The sequence below is a fragment of the Spermophilus citellus genome (genome assembly GCF_964194105.1).
Source record: "Spermophilus citellus genome assembly, chromosome: 5".
Taxonomy (NCBI): domain Eukaryota; kingdom Metazoa; phylum Chordata; class Mammalia; order Rodentia; family Sciuridae; genus Spermophilus; species Spermophilus citellus.
Genome location: NC_138186.1, coordinates 89227396 through 89244492, shown reverse-complemented (window position 1 = coordinate 89244492; position 17097 = coordinate 89227396). Strand labels below are relative to the sequence as shown.

Here is a 17097-nt window from a genome sequence, read left to right as displayed (position 1 = left end):
TTTCATATGTTTATTGGCCATTTATATATCTGTTTTGGAACAAATCCTTTGTTCCTTTTTAATTAAGAGTCATCTTTTTATTGTTGATTTGTAAAATTATTTTTACAAATTTTGTATACTAGATCCTTTTCAGATATGATGGGAAAATATTTTCTCCCATAGTGTTGGTTATCTTTTCACATTTTTGATAGTTTCTTTTGACACACAAATGTTTTTTTATTTTGATGAAGTCCAATATACCTATTTTTTTTATTCTTTGTGCGTTTGGTTTTATATCTAAGAAAGTTTTGCCCAAAGGTAATAATAATTCACACCTATGTTTTGAGCTAAGAATTTTATAGGTTTAACTCTTACATTTAGTGCTTCTATCTATTTTGAATTGATTTTTGTAAAGTGTGAGGAAGGGGTCCAAATTCACTCTTTTGCTATATCAAGTTACACCAGCACCATTTGTTGAAAAGACTGTTTCTTCCTCACTGAATGGTCTGTCACCCTTGTCAAAAATCATCTGGCCACAAATTTTTAAAAAGTTATAAAAAAGAATCACCAACTGACCATATGTATGGATTGATTTGTCTAACCATAAGCCAGCTTAACACTGTTTGGATTATCATTTCTTTGAAGCAGGGTTTTAAATTGGTGTGTGTCCCTCCAATTTTGTTATTCGTTTTCAAGGTGATTTTGATGATCCTTACAATTCCACATGAATTTTAGATCAGCATGTTCATTTCCGAATAAAATAAAATTATGGAATTTTGATAGGGGTTACATTTTATCTGTAATGAATTTGAGGTGGGAAGTATTACTAGCAATATAAACCTTCCATTCCAAGAACACAAGATGCCTTTCCATTTATCCTGGTCATCTGTAATTCCTTTCAGCAATGCCTAGCAGTTTTTAGTATATAACTCTTGTATCTCTTTGGTGAAGTATATTCCTAAGCATTTGTTCTTTTTTATGCTTATTATGCTTTGAATCTGGAAAGTCCCACAAAGAGGTCATGTGTTGAAAGCATGATCACCAATGTAGCAAGGTTCAGAGGTGGAGCTTTAAGACAAGTATTAGTTCATGATGGCTCTGATCCTTTAGTGAACTGATCCACTGATAGCTGAATGGACTACTGGGAGGTGGGACCTAGTTAGAAGGTCAATGGGGCATGGCCTACAAGGATTTGTCTTCTCCCTGGCCCCCTCCCCCTCACCCCCTCTGCTTTCCAGTTGACATGTCTGAGTAGCTTTCCTCTGCCATACCCTTCTGCCATGATGTTTCTGTAATGGAGTTGGCCAATGATGAAATAATGCCTGTGGAACTATGAGCCAAAATAAACCTTGTTCCAGTCAGGTATTTTGGTCACAGCACTGAAAAGCTGAATAATGGTGGTACTATAAATGAAATCATTTTCTTAATCTCATTTTTTATTATATAGACTCTTCATGAAGTATATATAAATATAACTCACTTTTTTAATCCTGATCTTGTATCTTGCAAACTCTTGAATTTGTTTATTAGCTCTGATATTTTTTGTGGGTTTTCTATACATAGGAGACTGTCATTTGCAAATAGAGGTAGTTTTACTTATTCTTTTCCAATCCAGATGCCTTTGCTTTTCCTGTTGAAAAGAAGTTGTAAAAACTGATATTTTTGGCATTCCTGATCTTAGGGGAAAGCTTTCAAAAGGTCACTATGAGTATGAGCTGTGGTTTGTTATAGATGCCTTTTGTAAGTTTGAGGAAATTATATTCTAACTTCTAATTTGTTAAGTATTTTGTCATAAAATTGTTTTGCATATGGTCAAATGATTTTTCTGAATCTATTGAGATGATTATATAGAGGGGTTTTTTTGTTGTTGTTTTGTTGTTGTTGTTGGTCTATAAAACGCTATATTACATTGATTCTTTTTTGTATGTTGAACCAACCTTGGATTCCTGGAATATATCCCTCTTGATCATGTTATATAATCCTTTCTATATGTAACTGGATTTTGTTTAATCAAATTTTATTGAAGATTCATAAAAGATTCTGATATGTAGATTTCCTATGATTTTCTTTATCAAGAAAATAGTGGCTTCACAGAATTATTAGGCAGTGTTCTCTTCTATTTTTTAGAAGAGTTTGTGAAAGATTGGTGCCAATTTGTCTTTGGGTGTTTGGTAGAACTCACCAGTGAAGTCATCTGATCTTAGGCTTCTCTTTGATACAAGGTTTTTGATTAGTGATTCAGCTCCCCTACTGGTAATAGGTCAATTCGGATTTTGTATTTTTTTTCAGTCACTATTGGGTTGTTTGTCTTTCTAAGAAGCTACCTATTATATCTGGGTACCCTAACTAGTTGGCATAACATTATATATAGTATTTCATTAAAATCCTTTTTTTTTATTTCCATAAGTTTGGCAGTAATGCCCCCCAATTCTTCCCTAACTTTAGTAATTCAAGTCTTCACTCTCTTTATTATGATCCAGACAAAGTTTTTTGATTTCATTGCTGTGTTCGAAGAACAAACTTTTGTTTTATTGATTTTCTATATGCTATTTATTTCAGTACTAATCTTTATTACTTGTGTCTGTTTGCTTTGTGTTGTTTACACTTCATTTTTCTGGTTTCTTTTACTTCTTTTTCTTCTTGGTTTTTTTTTTTTTTTTTTTTTTTTTTTGGTGCTGGGGAGTGAACCCAGGCTTTATGCATGCAAGGCAAACACTCTACCAACTGAGCTATAACCCAGCCCTCATTTTTCTGGTTTCTTAAAATAGAAATTTAGGTTTATTTATAGGAAATACTTCTCTTTATTTAAATGTAGATGTATTTACAGCTATAAATTTCCTTCTGATCACTTTCTTCCTTGCACCCCATAAGTTCTGTTATATTATGTTTTTACTTTCATTCATTCCAAAGTATTTCCTAATTTCCCTTGTGGTTTCTTTGTTGAATAATTGGTTCTTTAGATGTATATTGTTTGATTTCTGCATATGTGTGAATTTTTCAAATTTCCTTCTGTTTTTCATTTTCAGTTTCATTGTGGTCAAAAGGACATTATTTGTATAATTTGAATTCTTTAACTTTAGAGACTTGTTTAGTGGTCTAACATATAGTCTCTCCTGATGAATATTCCATGAGCAATTGAGAAGAATGTATATTCTGCTGTTATTATGTGGACAGTTCTATATTTTTGTTGTTTAGCAAGAAAGTAGACTTGAACAACACTGTATACTAACATTAAATAGAATTTTTTAAAAAATATTTCTAGTTGTAGATGGACATGATACCTTTATTTAATTAATTTATTTTTTTGTGGTGCTGAGGATCAAACCCAGTGCCTCTCATGTGCTTGGCAAGCACTCTCTCACTGACATCCAGATCCAGCTCAAATAGTCAGTGTCTCTCTCTCTCTCTCTCTCTCTCTCTCTCTCTCTCTCTCTCTCTCTCTCTCTCAGTTGTAGATGGACACATACCTTTATTTTGTTTATTTATTTTATGTGGTGCTGAGGATCAAACCCAGTGCCTCACATATGTGAGGCAAGTGCTCTACCACTGAGCTACAACCCCAGCCTCCCAAATAGACTCTTTTAATGCTATATATTTCTGAATTGTTTTCCTAATATTTTTTTCTGATCATTATCATTAGTATCAACTGATTAATGACCTTAATTCCACTTGTAAACTTAATTCCTCTTTAATGTGCAAAATAGCTTATTCACTGGTTCCAGAGACTGAATATGGATATTTTAAGGGGCCATTATTCTGTCTACCAAAGGTACCTAAAAGTCAGTATATCCAAGACCCTTTCATTAAATCTATCACACATGTACATAATTACACATACATGAACAGACCCCACAAAACAAACATGTACACAACAGGCTCCTGCTGTTCTTCTAGTGCTTCTCTATCTCAGTGGCTAACAGAATCATCCATGTTATCAAGTGAGCCAGACCTAAGATCATCCACATGGTAGTCAGCAGCTCAGGTCACCTCTTGCAATATGACTTCAATGGAGTTACAGGTCAGTGATAGAGCACTTATCTAGCATGCACAAGGCCCTGGTTTTGATCCCCAGTACCATAAAAAAGAAAAAGGAAGGAAAGAAAGAAAATTTAAATACTAAGGAATAAGATTTTATCTGTTAGAGTTGAGCTTTAGAGGACTACAGACCATTGTCATAGCTAAAATTTCTTTTTTCTTCTTCTCCATGAAGCAATTTTTGCCCTAATGGGAGTGATATAACAGCTGTTAAGAGTTCATGGTTTAAACAATCAGCTTTATCACTCTTATTCCTAAAATAATCTCCTAATAGTTCTCAACACCTCCTTCTTGCCTCTCTGATCTGTTCACAATACTGTTGATGATTCCTTAAAACTTAAACCTGACCACCCACTTTTTTCAAAACTTTGAGCTATTCTTGGAATAAAGCCAAAATGTACAACACATCACCCGTACTCTAGTCCTTACTCTGGCATCATCTCCTATAACATCTTCCAACCCTTTCTGCACCTCAGCAGCATCTACCTTCATTCCACACTGAACCATACATGTGCCAGGGACTTTGCACATGCTGTTCATATGTTTGAAACCCTCCTCTCTGCCTTCTTTGTTTAAGTTAAAAGATATTTCTTCATGAGACTTTTGGCTTAACCATTGTTTTCTCAAGAAATTCTTTATGCCCAATTTAATTAAATTTCATTGATAATCCTAATTTTGTCAAATCTGCTTTCCCTTCAATCATATCGTTCCTTCAGTAACACTCATTGCAACTGTAATTTAATTTATTTGTGCTATGTTTTTAGGCACTAATCTTCATAGTTTTCCCCACTGGTAGGTATCTCCTTACTGTCTAGCACAAGTTGGCACACAGTAGGTGAATGAATTTATTAAACAAATGCATAATTGATAATTATGTTTTAAAGAACTTGGGAAGTCCATGGAAGAAAAGAGTCAATGAGAGCCATACTATAATAATCAGGAAAGACTTGATCAGACAAAAGTAAAATTATTATAACAAGTATAAACATAATAACAAGTAATATAACCCTAGACTTTGAGTCTTCATTAAATTGTATTCCAGAAATCTTATTTTGAAGTCCTATTAAACAAATTGTGTTTGACCAAGAGTTACTATATTGTCACCTTAGGATAATATTGTATGTAATAAATGTTAAACTGCTCTACGTATAATTACTCTTTGATACTTCAGATCACATCTCAGGAACTTATAGTGCTTTAGGGACATCATTGTGAACCACAAATTGTAACAGCACAATTCAGCAGTCACAGACAACATGGGCTTACTTCTGGGGTCTGTCAGAAATGCTGGCCCAGCATTTTGCCTCCCAGCCTTCTGCTGTGCTCCAGGCGGAAGACAATACCCTGGCTCACAAGCAGGCAGGCAGAAGTAGCTCTTAGAGGCCTCTGGGTGTGAAGGCAGCTACCACAGGACATGGCCTTCATGCCACTTAATGGTGCAACATTTCATGCTGCCCATGCTGAGGACAGCATTAAAGTACTGAAAAGCATGGCAGGTTTTAGTCAGAAATTTGGGATTTAATCCTGCCTCCATCGTTAACCAGTTGCATGACCTTGGAAAATGCATTTGACTGCTTTAGACCTCTGTAAACTAGATAAACAGTTGAAACATTCTTACCACTAAGCTCTCTGTTAACAATTTTTAACAATGTACCTTGTGTAAAATGTTATGTTTAGAAAAATTCACTTACTGAGCAATAATTGTTTCTTTTTGCTGTTATTTTGTTAAAATTTCTGACATCTCTTAAGGGGGATTAGAAATGGTAATGAACAAAAGAAGGTGGCTGTGGGAAGCAGAGGGCAGGGAAGGTGATTGGGCTAGAAGGACATATCAGTTTCATCAGGTAATGTAGCAACAATTCGATGTGCTGTTTTTATGGAGCAAAGACCTATATGACCGAGGCATGTTATAGGAAAAAAAAAAGAAAAGAAAAGAAAAACTCCAGCAAGAACTTGATTTTGTATAGGCATTCTGAAATATTGAAAATAGCTCACAAGACCCCATTATTACTTTTGTAACTATTTAAGGATCCCAGGTTGGACTATAGCACAAAATGATCCCTGAAGTCCCTGGGGAAAGCATGTTCCAAAATGAATTTTATTAAATGAACATTGGGTCACTGGCTTCTATAATGAAATTAGGGTAATTTAGAGAGAGGAAGGGAGGAATTTATCCCTTTTACATATATAATTAACTGGAAGAAGGCAAAAAAATTTAAATTATACAATTCAATAGGAAATATATCTTTTGCAAATATTCAAAATATTCATTTTGTTAATATTTCTTATCAATTATTTAAATTCATTTCTATTTTGCATTCTCAGTGGGACTCTGCTGTACCTAATGAGGCAAAAATTATTTCTATGGAGCTGTTTAAAACAATCTTAAAATTAAAATAGTATGTGGCCCTCCAATGCCCAACCTTATCTGATAAAATCTCACTCTTTAATATTTAATTCCTCTCAATGGGAATTGGGTTTGGTGGGAGTGCCATGTGAGCAACCTTAATACTGAATTCATGGAAGGTACACAAAATGTATATCAGATGTCTCAAAACTGTGGTGCATAGAGAGTATTGAAATGAGGACTTTTCTCTTGCTCAATTGCAGAATCTCAAACTTATATTTCAAGAGGTGACCTGCACATGGTTATGCGCTACTGCTGGCCTTTTGGTTACTGTGTATATTTTTTTTTAATGCTTTTGTGTGTGAGTTGGGTATGAGATTTAAATAAAAATAGTGTAAATTTTATTATTTAACTCATCAAAAGGTTTTTAATTCACTATTAACTATGTTAACTGCTAAGAGAAAAATGTCAACAATAACTGAATAACTAAATTCTCATGTCAGCTGAAGTCTAAAGTTATGTTCACTAAAAATTATTTTTGAGAAATTAATGTAACGTCTCAATAGTTTTACTTTTAGTAGAAAAATTTACATCTTGGAGTGGTTTTTTATTTTATTACATTGCAACCATTATTATATATTCATGTACATTTTTAGTTCTTTTAGACTCTTATTCAATCACCTCTCTTTTTAAATATGATTTTCTTAGTTTGTCCAATTTTTTATAGAGTGAGAGTGGCTGTTCATCATAACTTTCTATGTTCCCATTGAAGCAGAGTGCCATTTAAATAGGGGGAAAATCAACAGAATACAGGTACTTTCTAGGTTTAATAAAAAAGGATCTGAGTCGAGGATTATTGCTCCAGTCTGAAGACACTGATCCACTATGCAATTTACTCTGAAGAGGGTCTCCATACAGGCAAAAGGAGTCAAAGCGTCTTTTTTTTAGAAACAGCCACCACTGAAGACTATGCTGATTCTCAGAGGGGCTAAAATTCTTTGAAGTCTTCTAATGTACAGTCAGTTGATTCTTAACTTCAAACTTTAAATTTTATGGTTTTCTTTTAGGGTCAAAAGTAGATGTGAAACCTCATTAGAGACTTTTCCCTTTGGTACCAGAAAAGATGTTAGTCAAGCTAGAGTAAAAAGCTGGACTAGATCAAAGATCTAAGGAAGTCTAGTTTCTAGGGTCCCTCTGTGGTGACCCCGTGTGGGGCACAGTAATAGCAGCCTGAAGGAAGGCAGGCAGAGTGTGTATCTTTCTGAAGCCATGTGCTCTGATACATGATACCTTCCCTGAAATGAGGTGTTCTTGTACCAACAAGTAGCTGGACAGTGAAACATAAGCAACTAGAAAATGTGATCCTTGTTATTCTGAGGCAGATATTTGGCAGCATATTAAGTAGCTTTTTGTCATTATAGCGAAATACCGGACACATGCTACTTATGAAGAAGAGGTTTCTTTAGCTCACAGTTTTCCAGATTCACAGGCACGGTACCTTCAACACCTCATTTCTGGTGAGAATTTCTGGCAAATGACAGATGGCAATGGCAGAAGCATCCTGGAGCAAGTAATCACATCTCCAGATGACAGGAAGCAAAGGGATACTGGAGTCCTACAATCCCTTCAGAGGTCTTTCTCCCAGTTAATCTATGGATCTCCTACTAGGTCCCAACACTTTGCAATACCACCACCCTAGAGGCCAAGCCTTCCATCACAACAGAACCTTGGAGGATACTTAAACCATAGCCAAACCATATCAGGCAATGAAATGGCCACAGAAACCTTGACAGGCAGGGGAAGTGATAGGAAAAAATCAGAGTACAGATGTCTACCGATGTTTCTTGCTGCCTTTAGCAAAGATGTAAGAAGAGTAGGTAACCTCAGGTTAGAAAATGGTACAAAGTACAGAAAGAAAGAAATATAACTGGGCTAAGAAGTATGTCTGTCTGTGGCTTGCAAACTAATTTGACAAAAAGTCTGGTAATGCAGAGCTTTTCAAGGCTTAGAAAAGTGTATTCTCTGAATCAACAGTCATAACTGGAGATAGATTGTGGCCCTGAATTTTAATTTTTAAAGCAAATTCTATTAAGAAGTATCTGCCAGAAAATAAGAGTTAGTCCAAGCAGAAAATATCTAAATGAAAGTGTTTTCTTTTTACCTAAGTCTATTGTTTCATAGGCCCTCAAGAAAGCCATCACATTGAGGAGAGGGAAGGACAGGAAGAGTAGAGAGGCCAGTATTTAAAAGAATATGAGGCTTAAAAATTATGTCTAGACAATATCTGACTATTGTTAGTTGTAAGTGAAATTAACTTACAATAATATATCAATGACAAGCATGCCAAATATTTGGGGGAAGTATGTGGCCTAAGAAACAATGAACTTAGAAAATCCAAAACTGTTTTCAGCCTCTAACGCAATTGTTGGGCACTCAAGCTCACATCAAGAGGAAATATGATACCAAAGTTTTGTGGTGACAAATAGGATGAAAACTTCAATACCCACAGATAGGCACTGGAGGATGCAGAACAACAATGAATTTCCCAAAGGGCAGTGGCAGGGATATGTAGGAAAGTAGACATGGGAAATCTTCCTGCAATCAATGTTGTCAATTGAACGTGACAGATATTCACCAATCAAGGTTTCACTACCTCATTGCAGTGTTGTTAAGTGTCTGGGGAGAAGATAACTTAACCACATCCAGACCTGATGGAAAAAGTCTATATATTTCCTGGAGGTCTTGGACTTTGAGCTGGATAGTCTTAACTGAAAGAGATGGATGAGATTTGAGGAGTTTCTCCATTGAACAGAAGGTGTAACTTGTGTAAAAAAGAAGTGTATGAAGATACCTGGGTGGCCAAAGGGGGCCCTGTGGCTGAGACTTTTAGTGCATTAATTTTCTATTGCTGCCACAATAAATTACCTTAAATTTAGTAGTTTAAAACAGCGGAAGTGTATTATCTTTCCATCCTGTAGATCAGAAGTACAAGATGAATCTCACTAGGCTAAAATTAAGGTATTGGCTGGGCTGCATCTCTTTCAGAAGATCTTAAGGGAAAATGTATTTCCTTGCCTCATCCAGTTTCTAAAAGCCACCTACATTCCTTGGCTCATGTCTCCTTTCTTCATGTACAAGCCAGCAGTGGTAAATTGAGTCCTTCTTACATGAAATATTTCTGAGTCTCCTTCTGTAGTCATATCTCCCTTCTGACCACAGCTGGGAAAAATTCTTTGCTTTTAAGTACTCGTAATGAAAATAGACCCTCCTGGAGAACCCAGGATAATCTCCACATCTCAGGGCCCTTGCTTTAATCATATCTGCAAAAAATTCTTTTTCACGTTAATATTCTGGAAAGTAGAATATCCATCTTTTGGGGATAATTACCCTGCACACCAATTATTCTTCAACATCAATTTTCCTCTTCTTCAAAAGTAGAAACTTCAAGTTATTTATCAAAAACCTGGACAATCACTACCTAGAATAAAGGCCATGTTTCCCAGATTCCTTTGGAATGACTAAATTCTATTATGGGATGCAAATATAAGTGATAGATGCAGCTTCTGGAAGTTGCTTTCAAGGGAGGGGGCATTTCTTTCTCTTTTATTCTTTCTACTGACCAAAATGCACATATGAAGAATGAAGGCGGATCTGGCACTATTCATAATGAGGGTGAGAGAGGAATGAGGGGAAAGCTGTCCACACTGGCCATGGATCCACCATATCAACACTGTTTTTCCTAATTCTATCAAATACACAGGGTGTACTGTGTCAACAGCCTAAAGTATAGAAAATAAGATAAGCAAACAGGAAATGAAAAAGGAGATGTGTGATTTCTCCAGACTTTGACTGATTGAAGGAGGACAAACCATGGGTATGGCCATGGCCACACACACTAAAAGAAAAAACTGAAAAAACCTCAAGAAGCAAGTGTAACTGGGAATGGGTACAGACACAAGGAAAGTACAGGACTCAAATACAGCAGCCTTCCCCAATATAGGAACCTCTGGCCCACCAACCTTCTTTTCTGAAAAATTATAAGAGTCAAATTTTTATTTCAAAAGTGAAAATTTTATTAATTTTCACTAGAAAAAAAAAAGATCCCAAAATTTCAGTGGCTTAAAACAACAAAGACATATTTCTCACTGGCTCTATGTGTCTATCTTAGGTCAGCAGGGGGCTCTGCTCATTTTAATAAATCAGAAACAACAGAATGAAAAAAAACTCATCTTGGCACACATGCTTCCCTGATCATGGCAGCAGGGAAAAAAGGAAATATAGTGAATCATATGCTGGTTCTTGGTCATGGTGCTCAGCATAGCAACACTATTAATAACAGCTGAAAGGTAGAATCACCCCTAATGTCTATGGATGGACGAATGGATAAATAAAATGCTGCACATTTGTACAATGGAATATTATTTAGCCTTAAAAAGGAAAGAAATCCTATAACATGCTACAACACAGATGACCTTGGGGACATTTTGCTATAAAATCAGCTAGCAGAAAACAACAACAAAAAAGACAAATGTTGATAATTCCACTTAGATGGGTGACTTAGAGTAGTCAAATCCATAGAGACAGAGTTGATTACCAGGTGGACAGAATGGTGGTAATCAGGGGGTGGAATAAAGAGGTTTGGTGGGTGTAGCGTTTCAGTTTTTCAGTTGAAGCAGTTCTGGACATCTATTTCGCAACAACAGACCACACTTGACACTAGTGAGCAATACCCCTAAAAATAATTAAGGTGGCAAATTTTATGATTTTTTTTAAACCAAAATTTTAAAAAGTCATGCTCAGAAAAGAGACACATCACTTCTGTTCACATTTAATTAGCTAAGAAAGTTATATAATTATGCCTGACTTTAAAAAGGGAGAAGTACAATCCTATTCTAAAGGTAAAAAGCAGAAATGTTTAGTGAGTAGTACTGGTGATTGTCACAGTCTTCTCTTCTGGGCGTGAGTATTTCTTTCCTTCTCTTTCTGGCATACAAAACTGCATTCACTCAACCCCTTCCCAGGGAACAGATTTCAAAGTCCCAGTGTAACATCAACATCAAAGCCAAATCTGGGAAATTTGTGGTAATCTGTATATAAGGCAGAAATGTGCAAGTAGCCTCTACAACCTATCTGCCTATATATCCTCTTGATCCAGAGGCCCAGCCATCTCCAAACACAGAGAGAGAGAGAGAGAGAGAGAGAGAGAGAGAGAGAGAGAGAGAGAGAGAGAAAGAGAGAGAGAGAGAAAGAGAGAGAGAGAGAGAGAGAAAGAGAGAGAGAGAGAAAGAGAGAGAGAGAGGGACACACACACACTCAGAATCAGGTGTAACAGAGTCAGGATAACTTCAATAAACACTCGTATTAAAAATAGGAAGGAGGTTGGGGTTGTGGCTCATCGGTAGAGTGCTCGCCTAGCATGTGCAAGGCCCTGAGTTCGATCCTCAGAACCAAATAAAAACAAATAAAATAAAGGCATTGTGTCCAACTACAACTAAAAAATAAATATTAAAAAAAATAGGAAGAATGGGCAGGGTATGGTGGTACACACCTATAATCCCACCAACTCATGAGGCTGAGACAGGAGGAATCTAAGTTCAAGGCCTGCCTGAGGAAGAAGAAGAAGATGAAGAAGACGATGAAGAAGAAGGAGGAGGGGGAGCAGGAGGAGAAGGAGGGCTGGGGATATAGTTTAGTGGTAGAGTGCTTGCTGAGCATGTGTGAGGCCTGGGGTTCAATTCATAAAACCCCAACCCCTAAACAAAAACAGGAAGAATGGGCAACATATAACAGTGATTGGCCTGTGACAGACCAATATTAGACTGGGCAGAGGTTTTAGAATCCCTACTTTGAAGGTGAGGAATGGGTTCCTTATGGATTTTCTGGTGGAGCTCCTTGTCCATTGATGAATCTCCATGATTCTTGGATACCTGGATTCTTGGGAAAGGTCCTAATTTAGCTTGTCTCATGTCATCATTGAAGAAATGTCTGCCTTTAAGGATAAACACCTTCCCCAGCCTATTTCCTACCTTTAGGGTAGGAAGGCCAAGAGCCATTTTAAATCTCAAAGAACCAGTCTAGATGGGAGCCTCTTATTAATAGTACAACTGTCTTACAAACTTAAATGTGGTTAACTCCTTACCTACTTCTTTCTAGAAAGTTTTCTTTATCATATTTATGTGCTGTCTGGCCCAATGTCTCTCTGTTCTCAATTGATATCTCTTCCCCACCCACCTCTTTTTCCACCCCACCATTAACCTGCCCCACCCTGAGTGGTAGGTTCCCTGAACCCAGCAATGAGTTTTCCACCTGAACTTGTTTAAGACCTTTTTAGTTATTTGATCCAACTGAAAGCAGTGACTACACCCTAATCCATGATCAGTGATCTGATCTTTGACGAAAAGTGAAGTTTTAATAGGCCTTTGCTATTTAAAGCATCAATTTTATCTTTGTATATGGGAGTGATACTGGGGACCTGGGGTCTTGCTAGGCAAGTGCTCCACCACTGAGCCACATCCCCAGACTTTATTTTATTTTGAGACAAGTTTTCTCTAAGTTGCCCAGGATAGCCTCATACTTGTGATCCTCCCACCTCAGCCTCCCAAGTAGCTGGATTGCAAGTGTGTGCTATGGTGTTCAACTCAGTTCTATTGTTTAGTTTGAAAGGCAATAGTCTTTACACTATATCTTCTTTAGTTCTCACAGCTCTTCCATAAGCCACTAAATTCTTAAATCTTTCTCTTCTTCCATTGGGAAGGGGAGGGGGAGTTCTCTTCTCTGCAATGGTATCCAGAGTTGCAGAGCTTCTATTAGAGTTATAAGTTCCTGAATTTTCAAACTCTGTACTCTCTTATTTGTCCTTAAAAATCAACCAGTTCTTCTCGGAACATATCTCTTTCTTATAATATATTATTAAATGCAGCTAGTAGTTGACAATAAACAGTAATAAGAATCTTTTTAAAACCTTTTCCCTAAAGTTAGGTAAGCCATTTGCCTTCTAATTTACTGCAAATAATTTTGTCAAATGTTTCACTATGAGAAAACATGTATTTCCATTGCTCCAGTCTTCAGTGATAGTTCCCTGATTCTCTTTGTCCAGTAGTTAAGTCAAACTCACATATTATATTTTATATTCAAGCAGTAACCTACTTAGTTCTAAGTTCTATGCCATTTCAGGACAAGACAGGTAAATCTGTGGTAACAAACATCCCCAAATCTCAGCAACTTAAATAAAAGGTTAATTTTCACTTGTGCTTCATGTCCTTGAAGGGGTTCTTCAAAAGGCTCTTTCCACCATGATTACTCAAAGGCACCCAAGACAATCTCTATCTCAACATCTTCTTCTCTGATCATTACTTCTACCAGAAGAGCATGCATCTCTTAAAGCCAGAAAATTTTAGTAAATAGCTCTAACAGATGCTCCAAAGCTCTGGATTCCATTGCAAGAAATAGAATCCCCTCTTCCCAAAGGAAGGAGGTAGAGATTCAAGAATTCAGTGGATTATGACACAGCTGGGAGAACCAAAGAAACAAACTCAAGGTTGAGAGGACACTAAATAAAAGAAACAGGTTCTAGGTTGTAGGAAAATCTATCCAGAACCAAGTCCATGAAATAAGCTACATCTCTGAATCCACTGATTATTAGGACTCAGTGACAGTAAGTCCTCACTTTCTTAGTCAGGAAGCCACTATTGCTGACAATTACTGGTCAGACCTGCTACAGTCTCTGCTTACAGAATGGATGCAGGGAGACTCGCCTCTCAAAATCCACAAAGCTGTTGCCTGGGATCTTTGCTGATGTTGTTGTAGGAAAACAAAAAGCAGCAGACACAGCAGATAGAGCACAAGTGTGAACTCTCCCTAACCTCCATTTTCTAAATCTCGTGCTAGTATGTGTGATTAGCCAAATGCATATCATATCTGGGACCCTAGCTGCACTGGGGACTCTATGCATCTCTGCATCTATGGTGTGGGTGCTAGGAGGCATACTGCAACAAACAGGAAACTGAGCAAAAATCCAATTTCTCCATCCCTTAAAATATAGCAACAGGCCATATTGTAGGGCACTACATTCTATAGCAACAATAAAATACTACATCATTTTTATCCCTGCCTACTTTAAAATAATTTTACGAGAGTTACACTACATGTTTATAATCGGTCTCTCTGGGATTCAGGAAGTTAAAATCTTCCAGGGCTCTCTTTTATAATCTAAAGAGAAATATAACATACTTGCTTCGAACAAAATATGTTAAGTATCATGCTTCAGGCACATGTGAATCCCCATAATTTAATAGTAGATGCTCTTCAGTTTTAATACCAGTTCTATGGAGCAGTGTATCAATTAGGGATTGTTTTCAGTTGCACTTTATAGATATCCCCTGGAGGAGCTTGATCAAACAGGGTGTTTATTTTGCAGATATGAGAGGGTCAAGACAGAGACTCAGGCGCCTCTTTCTGCTTTCATCCTTACCTTGTGCCCCTCATCTTTGGAAACATAATAAGATCCCCATTCCCCTTCTTGACATTGTCAGCAACTTCCAGGATGGAAGGAAGGGGAGAACAAAGGCAGAGGGCTGGTTCTGCCAGGGCTGTAGGTGTGTTTACACTACCACCTCCTGACTTCTGTGACTTCCACACCCCAGCAGGGAGGGTGTCACATAGCAACCTCTATCTACAGGGGACCTGGGAAACTAAAGTCTTTGTTTTGTTTTGCTTTGGCCAGGACTATTGCTGAAATCAGAATTCTGTTATAAAGGAATAAAGCTGGTGTGAATATTGGGAAGGTAACAAGCCATATCTGCCTTAGATAAACACTATTTTCTTAATTTTACAACAAGAAAACCAAGGTTCAAAAAGGTTATGTGATCATAGTTCAATGACTTGGATTTGAATTTGCATATATGACTTCAAATTTAGGACTTTTGATAAAACATTTACTTTTAAAATGGTAAAAGCTTAAAAAAACTTTAACATCTAAAGATGCTAATCAGATTATTCAAAAATATTTTGTTTCATATTCTAGAGAACAGATGTGGAAATGAAAAGGTGGGAGGAAGAGAGATTTTTCAATGGGGATAACACAATTTTGTGCTTAAAAAAAAAAGTCTACTTAAAAGCAACCTTGAAGATCACGGCATGTTTTCAGACAACTTCTCCACTGCTGAGTAAAAATTTATAGCATTGTGGTTAGAATTCATTCTGACCTGGCAAACTTATTCTATTGCCTCTATTAATTCTTACCTAATACTTCAGAATTAGAATACCTGGGGGAAAAAAGCTACCCTGAAAATCATCTCCAGTTGCTACAAGATAGTTTATAGAATGATTCATTTGATTCTCATATTCTTAAACCTGGGATTCTTCACTTTCATTGAGAAAAGAAAAACAGTACAATCTGCTCAGGAAGGCAGGACTGTTGCGATGATGATGGTAATCGGGCTATTGGGTCTCTTACAAGCTCCCAGTGATTCTGGAATCTGAAGAAATATAGGAGACAACAGAAATGGGTAGACCCCCTGGTTAGAGGGCAGGGTGTGGTCCTATTTGAGAGCAAGCTGGCAATAACAGGAGGCCATGAGAAGATGTAACTCAGCCCTAGTGTTCACAACAACTCTTTATAGGTCTTTGTCATCTTGTAGCTTTTTCCTTAGGAGAATGGAAGTCAACCTTACTTTGCTGTGTCCTCACCATGAACCTTGAGGGTTTCTCTCAATTTTTGCATCCTTGAACCTGGCTAGTTCTTGGCAGTGGACATGCTAAAGCTCTGGCAAAAAGGGATTGCTAAACAAACGTGACCCAGTCCCTGTGTCCAGCTACTGAGCATTCTTAATTCATCTCCAAATGTCATTTGGGAGAAACAAAGAACAAATTAATTGCACTTTTGTGAGTTTAAGCAGCAGCAGCAAGAAGAAGGAGGTGAAGGAAATAGCACAGAAACTGAACTGAAAATGACTGAGGGTGGGAAAACTTTAAAACACATTTGGGGTAAACAATCTACACACATTAAATTTGATTGAGGGCTGGGGAAAAAGAAGTGGGTTCCTGTCTGAAGGTCGCAGAATGCTCTGGCCCCTCTTGCTGTTAATAATTACAAGATATGCTTGTACAATCATTCGCATAACTGTGAGAGTGTGACTTGCAGGACTTTGGCTTAGGACAGTCTCCCTAGGTTAGGTTCTCTTTGGGGATGTGGTGTCAGGGATTTTATTTTAATCTTGCAGGGGCTCACGAAGTTGCCTAGAGTGGCGCTTGGGAAAATGGAAGAGATGTTTTTCTGGGTATCAGGATGTGAATAGTTTTTAATCACCCTTCAGGCCCCCTGCAACTAAGGAAGAGGAAGAATGTGAAAAAAATAGCTAGGGCCCAGCTAACCTGGAATTAAGAAATGAAGCACAAGCTGAGGTCTATCAGGAAGGAGTTTTACCTGTAGAACTATGCTCCTGCTTTGAAAGTGTGTTAAAAAGTCATCAGGATTTATAGATATATATGATCAAAATCTAAGTGCAGTTGGCCCTTTTTATCCACAAGTTCTACCTCCACAGATTCAACCAATCACAGATCAAAAATATCAGGGAAAAAAAGTTACATCTGTACTAAACTCGTGAACCTTTTCAACCTGTTATTATTCCCTTAAAAATACCATAATGACTGTGTTCATAGCATTTACATGGTGTTAGGTACTAGAAGCAATTTAGAGATAGATTCCAAATACACAGAGGATGCATGTAAATTATATG

The 17097-nt window shown here is 37.1% G+C and overlaps 1 protein-coding gene across 2 annotated transcripts in view; it reads right to left on the bottom strand.

Moving 5' to 3' along the window:
• Positions 1-17097, bottom strand: part of LOC308649095 (uncharacterized protein) — a 164376-nt gene that overhangs the window by 141941 nt on the left and 5338 nt on the right. The gene's annotated exons all lie outside the window — the stretch shown is intronic.